The sequence below is a fragment of the Pinus tabuliformis genome, chromosome 6 (assembly GCF_031772625.1).
Source record: "Pinus tabuliformis cultivar Carrire ecotype Pingquan chromosome 6, CPIR1, whole genome shotgun sequence".
In the NCBI taxonomy this organism is placed as follows: domain Eukaryota; kingdom Viridiplantae; phylum Streptophyta; class Pinopsida; order Pinales; family Pinaceae; genus Pinus; species Pinus tabuliformis.
In genome coordinates this window covers 731523306-731531807 of record NC_142292.1, presented here as the reverse complement: position 1 = coordinate 731531807, position 8502 = coordinate 731523306, and the positions used below count along the sequence as shown (strand labels likewise).

The window sequence follows — 8502 nt, the reverse complement described above, 5'->3', positions numbered from 1 at the left end:
TTAGACTACTTTCCGCGCTAACGAGGTTCCGCGCTAAGCCTCGTTAGCGTACGCGCTAAAGACAACTCGCGGCAGAATTTTCTGCAAAATCCACAGCCTCGAGAATCTCAAGTCAATAGTTCCTCCTGACTGATGGAAATAGAACACCTTTGCCAGAGCTTTGCGCCAAAGTGGGACCTTTCTTCCACAGGAGGGAATATAGAGGCCACAAAGATTAGGTTCGTTGAATTGAGGCATTTGCTAGCAAAACTGCGAAACTGTTAATGATCCAGAAACCAACCCTTCAGTACATGCATGCCCATCCAGCAGTCTTAACAAATACCTGCAAATTCAAATATAATTAGCACTTCAAAAAACTTAGTTAATCGCAGCCATTATCTTTAAAGCCGTCATCATCACATCCCCAGCATAATTTGGAAAAAATGATAATTAACACTAAAGGAAACGTACTTAATGGCAGCCATTATCGTTAGAGCCATTATCATGACATGCCTCACATAATTTGAGAAAAAGAAAAGAAAAACCAACACAAACCATCACAGTACACAAACAAGCCCCGAGTTACAGTTCAATTACTTGAAACGGAAATGCCTAAAAAGCCAGCAATATATTCATTAAAATCCAGAAAAAACCGGTGAGAAACAAAAGAGATTAATCTTGTAACAGGCCAAGAGCAACACTTCGACTTACGACCTCCTAGGCTCAAATTTCAGACACAATGCACACACAAAACCTCTATCTAGGATTTCGGTCAGTGTTGAACTTAGAAAAATATACCATAATCTGTAAAATCATGGAAATATAATGGCCGTAAGAATTTTTTTTTTAATCAAGAACTCCGTTACTATGACACTATTTATCAGAAATCGGACGAAACAAGACCGTCGATCAATAGCGATCCAGGATTATAGAATGTAAAATACGATGCTAAAATCAGTAGCAGAATTGAAAGATTCGCCAACATAAATAAAGCTGGGCATAACTCACTGTCAAGGAAGTAAATACATGGATAGACGGCCTCTGTCACGCAGTTCGAACCCTGGTGCTTGCGGATTGTAAAGAAAACCAGAAAATCTCCAGAGCCACAATCACAATCACAATGCAAGGTGCCGAAGGAGGGTAGCGGCGTATTTAATGAGATGCAATGGGACCACGTCCGAATAGAATGACACAGGTGTTGGACATGCACGAAGAAACGTGGCAGGCATTATGAAATTAATATAACCAAGAAAAGAGCAAGATGTCTCCACGAGAAATGAATGGTAATGATAAGGATTTTGGCGTTGGAGTTACATGATTGCAAATTGAATGACTCGAGCTCGAGGGGCTTTTAGTTCATTGTAGAAGTCGAGGGTCAGGTGTTACTCAATATTGAGATTTGAAATTTAAAAATTAAATGAAACCTAATCGACTTGCTTGCATCCCTAAAAGGTTGTTTAAAAACTATGTAAAAAAAAATGATTTCATAATGTTACGATATTTTACTCTTCATTACATGTCTTTGTGTTTTAAAAAGATTTAAATTAAAAAATAAAATTTATACGACCCTACTATTTTTTATATTTGAAAATATAACCCTTTTTTGTTTTTAGTGTGTTATTTAATTTTAGACATGTCTTTGTGTTTTAAAAAGATTTAAATTAAAAAATAAAATTTATACGACCCTAATATTTTTTATATTTGAAAATATAACCCTTTTTTGTTTTTAGTGTGTTATTTAATTTTAGAAGTATGTTTTCATTGTTATAGGAGTTTGTTACATCGATTTAGGTTAAGAAATGTTCTCCACTAACTACATTTTTATATTTGTGTGAGGTTGTTATGAAATATTCCTTACTAACTATATTTTTATATTGGTGTGATTTGTTTAACTTATTTGACTGTGTGATTAAGATAGGTTTTTTTATCTTGATATATCATTAGTGTATTTATATGTGTACTATTATTTGATTGATCAATTAATTAAGTGTGCTTATAAACATTAATTTGATATGAGAGCTTTCCTAGGCTTGATTCCTGATGGGAGGGCCTAATGACATAGGTAAGAGTAGATAGTGCGTTGTGAATATTTGTTTGTCTATTTGATCCTTAAAGAGATGAGTTTTTGTTGCAAAGAGAACTGCTACTAATTATGGGAGGAGGAGAGGATTCGAAGAAGTGAAGTTGCGCTTACAAAGAAGAATAGTGCACTATTGAACAACCTCCCATTGCTCATGAGTCCAAATGGATTGGTTGCTACAAGGCACCTTTGTTGGATTGATTCGTGAAAACAAAAACAAACACATGGAGATAGTTATAAAGGGTCAAGTGAGGTATCGACTAGACAACAAGCAAATCTAATAATTGAAGCACAAGGAATACGTTTCTATGGAGATTTATAGGGTCATTGTCGACCAAGGTGAAGTGAACCATGAGCATAGTCAACATGAGGTGGTTCCCAATGCAAGGGAAGCTAGGAGAAATTAATTTAACTCCAAAGAATATCCCTTACAGGAGGCATGTACATGCATTCACCACAGTTGAAGGTATTTTGGTAATAAGACTAGGAGACAATTGAGAAACAATTGTCTTTAGACAACTTGAGGAGTTCATCAAGGATGTTGAGTGAGATCTAACTAGATCGAAGAGGACCAAAGAATATTAGTCCATAGCTAAGAAACGAGCATTCTTCGATTTGTTAGATGTGCTTATCTCAAATGGAAATCAACTTTAACAACCATGGTGGTCGAAGGTCCATATAAGCGCTCTCCCTCAATATTTATTCATTGTCGGGGTAGGAAACATGATCTGTTGGTGTACATGCACATTAACATAGAATAAAACACACTTAGCTTTATTGATAGCATGAAATTAAGCTTGAATTAGTTGATTTATATATTGATTATTTCATCACAATTAAATATACAAAATTCATTCTTTCTTCTAGTATTTCTCAATTCTTGCAAGTTTATGCAATTATTCTCCCAGTAGGTCCTTATGCAAGCACTAATAATTTAACATGGTATCAGAGTGACAAGGGACTTGGAAAAGGTGCATGAACATTTGATTTGTAGATTAATATATTGGAGAATTGTTGCAAAATCCACAACGTGAAAGAATGGAGTTCCCATATTCAGTTATTCTCACTCCATATAACTACTTCCAATGTAAGCCAACAATTTTCCTTCACCTGAGAGGAAAAGGCTTGTATTGAATAGTTATGGATACAAAAACTAAACCCAATTCCACCATTGAAAAATCCAAATACTTCAATAGGATGGACGAGGCTTTTGGTATTCTATTGTTGTCCATATTTTTGGCATTGTGTTTCCATGTGGACACATGCACCACTTCAAATGAAGTCTGGAAAACCTTGGATAAATTATTTGGAAAGTAGGATGAGATGTGGGCTCATCATCTTGAAAATGAGTTAATTTTTTTAGATTTGGGTGGCTTTGAGAACATTCAGGATTTCTTTATGAAATTCAAATCATTTCTTGTTCAATTACAGGATTTTGAGATCGATAAATCCAAACAATAAAGTTAATTGATCCTTTCAATTTCATCTAAATTAGGTCTTGAATATGTTGTTTTTGTTTCTACATTTCATACAGTTAAACTTGCAACTAGAGATAGATGGAAAATACCCAAAATTGATGCATTTTTTGAGTCTCTCATTCATGAGCAGGATAAGCTCATTAAGATGGTTTCACTAAAGTATTCAAATGCACATTGATGCAGGAGCATTCAACCCAAGAATGTCATTGTAATTTAGTAGACATAGGGGTATTATGTTTTCAAGGGAGTTGGTCTCCTAAGTGTGAATTAATGTAAATATTTAGGCTTTTGAGTGATTTTAATGAAAATAGGATTTAATTGAATATAGTGAGGAGAATTTGTAAATGCTCTCGAATGTAGGAGAACATGAGGGATTTAGGATAATTGAGAGATGGGAGGATTTGAGAATTAATTGTAAAACTTAGATTAGGAGTTAGTTCATGATTTTATGGATTAGAGAGGATACTTGGGGATGAGGAAGATATTTTAGGATTTTGTTGAGGAATCTATGGATCTAAACCAGGAATTGGTTTTAGAATCCCTTTGTATAAATGTAAGCCAAAATGGCAAAGACAGAGGTTAGATGTTTTAGATAGGCTAGATAGATAACTAAAGTGTGGTTGTCCGCCTACGGGCAGAGTGTTAAAAGAGGCCACAAATTAGAAGAATCAGGCCAGAGAGAGACAGAGAATCTCATTTTGTAATCATTGTTTATATTTATAAATACAGAGATTAATTCCAAACCTGTATAAGTGTGTTTCGAGTGTTGAATTATAGAGAATCAAAATTCTGTAATATATATGTGCAGGTGAACTCGGCGAACGCAAAGAGGAGAGTGAATACATAGAGTAAGGAAGAATGCGACAGAGGATTTTAATGAGTTGTTGAACTGATTGAAGGATCAAAGAAAAACCTGAAGGAACAATGATGGAGGAATCTAGAGGAGTCGTCGCAGCCATCGATGGTAGAATACCTATGGTCATCGGGCGCTAATAAGCTTAGACATTAGTCAACGAAGGAAGGCGGATTTAAAATTATGAGCGGGTTATCGGGCGAAGAAAAATGGTAAGTGGTATTAAAGGGTAGTCACCCGATTCCATTCTTCGGTTGACACGTGGCACGAGGGTGGAGAGAGAAAACCGCTTTTTCGGGCAGGTATTCTCCATGCTTGTGACTCACCTGAAATTCGTCATGGACCGTCGGATCCACTAAGTGTAGATCGATGGTGGAGGACTATCATGCAAGTTTGATTGATCGGAAAAGGATATCAATCGTCAGGTCGTGGGGTGGAGATTAACTTAAGCGCTGGCAGAAGAGGATCAATAGTGGAGTCTTAATCGTATTTCAGAGAAGGAATAACCCTTGGCCATAAAGAATTGCAACAAGCGATCTCCGATGCGATCAACGAAGTGATCGCATCGCAAACATTCAGGGGTGTTGTATCGGCCGAAAACAAATGCAACAAGCAATATGGTGGACCTGATAAGGTTATTGAGTGTGACTTATATGAATTAAAGTCCGTTATGTTAATCACATATTAGAGGAGATGGAGTCGTGTGTTAATGTGACCGTGGAGATGGAAAATTGCGATAGCGATAAAGGTAATCCTCGTTAAATGTGAAAAGACCATATTTTAAGTGGAAAAGGTATGATTATGCATGCTTTATGGGTATTTCCATTATAAATGGTTTATAATAATAAAAGCGTCGATATGAAGGATTATGTACTAAGTCTAAGATTACAAAAGATTAAAGTGGGGGTTTGATTATATGTGGGAGTAAGAATTAAACAAGGTTTATGAGGGGTGATTAAGTCCGATAGAAAGGTGGTTTAGTAAAGACTGGGATATTGTAATGAATGATTCCACAGAGTTTAATAAAGAGGGCCTAAACCATTGATGGTTGAAGATTTTGACTTGATAGTGAGTTAAAATTCCTGGGGCAAATGTGATTATGCATTTGATATGCATACTGTGGGTGTAAGCAGGTGAAAGCCTGCATCATTTGGTATTAGAGCAGAATTGTAATTGAAACAATTGGTGTTAAACAGAACAAAGAAATTCTATGTGAAAGAATTAAAACAGAGTTATGTGTTAAAGTGTTTATGCAGGCAAGGGCAATTAGATTTTAATCTGACAAATAGTAGGTACACAGAGGTAATGTATAACAGAATATTGGAACTTGCAGATGCAAGGAACAGAGGACAACCCTTTTAAAGGGCAGGAAATGGTGGAACAAGATCATGCAGAGATCTTGAAGGTGAGGTGGTATGTTTTGTTTAATTTGATTTAAATATTGGAGAATATGTGGTTGTTATATTGATACACAGGTGACAACATAAGGAGGTGAGAAGTTGCAGCAATAGCCTAAGAGCAAGGAGTGCTCAAGAGAAACTGAGAACAACTTCCAACTGCGGTTGGGTAGAAGTTGTTGAGGCAGCTCCACAGTTGCGATTGTGGGTAGATTTTTCGTAGAGATAACAATTCCAACAAAAGAAGTGTTGGGTAAGATTGTTAGTCAGCAAAAGGTTCGAGGAAAGAACCTGAGAGATGTCGAAAGACTGAGCTCAGAGGAGAGAAGCTTAGTGAGGCATATGTAGCAAGGAGGAGGCTTATTACTGCAGGGGTATTGTTGTAGTTCACAAAGGAAATTCCACAGAGGATGTGGGTAGAATTGCTATGTAATCAAGGAAGCTGGTAAGACTTTCTAAGTGAAAGAAGAAGTGGTCAGAACCAAGTATCTCATGGTGATTGAAATACAAGAGGACAGTTGTGTTCTTAAGAGGTGTAGATGAGTTAAATCCTAGAAGGGGCATAGAGGAATGCTCAAAAGAGGTTCCAGAGAATAGAGAACCAATTTCTTGCCAAAAGTGTTATGAAACTAGCTCACAAAAAGATAGAAAAGATAGAGCAACGCCTTATAATTCAGCCTCTTCGAGGGGGAAACCTCCTTTACATTACACAAATGAATGATTCTTTGATGATACAAATGAAAATACCTCCTTTATATATATAGGAGTCTAAGGGGCCACAATGTAATCAGAGCTGACATAACAATAATAATGTAAGGGCACAATAATAACAATAGTGGGATTCTATGGGGCACAATAGTAACAATATGGGGACTACATGGGTACAAAAATATAATAAGGGGGTTGTACTAATAACAATAAGGGTTTACACTAGTAGTATAACATGCCCCTCTCCTTCAAAAAGTGTTGTCCTCAATGCTTGAGTAGTTCTTGATGCCTCTGTATAAAATTCTTGTCCTCCCATGTGGAATCTTCATCGGGTAAGTTCTTCCATTTGATGATATACTCTGAAATTGATTGATTCCGTAGTTGTCAGGTTCTTGTTTCTGTGACTGCTCGAGGTTCCAATATGATTTTTCCTTCCTCTTCAATTTCTGGCAATATTGTTTGAATTGGGATCTTTTGCAACTTTTGAATAAGTGTCCATACTTCTTCGTCCTTCTTTCATTCATCCCTTGCTTCGTTTATCCAATCTGGTTGGATAATAGAAATAGCACAAAACAATGCTTCCACATCCTCATCCTTTCTTGAGAGTGAATCTGCAACAAAATTTTGCTTCCCTTTTCTATAGATGATGTCAAAGCCATAACCAAACATATTTGTAACCCATTTTTTTTGTTCTTCTAAAGATAATAATTGTTCTAAAAAGTATTTAAGACCATCGTGATCCATTTTTACCTTGAAGTGTCTTCCCATTCGGTAAGGTTGCCATTTCTTAAGTACATATAGTATTGCCAACATTTCCTTCTCATAAATAGCTTTCGTGAGATGTAGCCGTAAAAATACCCAATCACCTACATCAAAACATTTTTCACTACGATGTTGATCTACCTGCTGTTTCATTCGATTTTGTACCAAAGTGGCATTATCCTTTACAAGTTGGAGAGCTTGTTGTTGATGTTCGATGTGATATTTCACTGCTTGAAACTTTTTCTTCTTGATATGTCCTTCTGTCTTTAGAGTTTGAGGAGTGGTAATTTCTTCCAATCGTTTACAAGATATGGTCAGATTCATTTCTTGATGCTCGATGTGATCTTTCACTTCTTGAACATTTTTCTTCTTGATATGCCCTTCTATCTTGATAGTTTGAGGAGTGGTAATTCTGACCAATGAATTACAAGATATGGTTGGATTCATTTCTTATTTCTCGATGTGATCTTTCACTTCTTGCACCTTTTACTTCTTGATATGTCCTTCTATCTTGAGAGTTTGAGGAGTGGTAATTCTTGCCAATGCTTTACAAGATATGGTCTGATTCATTTCTTCTTTCTCTGGGGTTGGGTCCTGGCATATATCCTCTTCTTTTGATGTTTCTTAATCCTTTTCTTCCTCCTCTTCATACTCTATGTAAAATAATTTCTTCTCAACACACTTATGACCTTTAGTGCATTTTCTATCACAATTGTAACAAAGCCCTTTTTCTCTTTTTTCTTCCAATCGTTGTGGTGTAACCCTTGTAGGTTGTGGAAGGCTTGAAGAAACAACACTTCCATCTTTATAGTTGTAAGGGGTAGACTTCCTTGTTGCCATAATTTTACTTTCCACTATGTAACAAAGCCCTTTTACTCTTTCCAACTGTTGTGGTGTTGCTCTTTGTATTCTCATGATGTGCTATCATTTCCTATGTGAAAATTGACCACGTAACAAGTTGTTTACAAGAAAAAAGCCCTTTATACAATAAAAATTGATCCGTTTCTAAATATGAAGATGCAATACATACCTTTTGTAATAGTGGTAAACCATGTAGATCAAAATATTGCTCCATCTAAAGTATCCAATTTACCAGATCCTTGCCATCAAACTTCCTCATCTTGCTTTTCCTTGATTTTAGGAGCTCAATCTTGAAACGACTGTAACTCTGTACTTTCAGATCTTTAAGTTCTGAAATTGTGACCTGCAGTAGACCTCTATGTCCTCTTTCAAATTCCACCAGTC

The 8502-nt window shown here is 36.2% G+C and overlaps 1 long non-coding RNA gene across 1 annotated transcript; it reads right to left on the bottom strand.

Annotated features, from left to right (window-relative positions):
- Nucleotides 1-287: 287 nt before the first annotated feature.
- On the bottom strand, nt 288-1094 carry LOC149260794 (uncharacterized). The gene is made up of 2 exons (XR_016248346.1): nt 988-1094; nt 288-322 (listed from the first exon to the last, which is right to left on the bottom strand). It is a non-coding gene; the product is annotated as an uncharacterized LOC149260794 (long non-coding RNA).
- Between the last annotated feature and the right edge of the window lie 7408 nt (nt 1095-8502).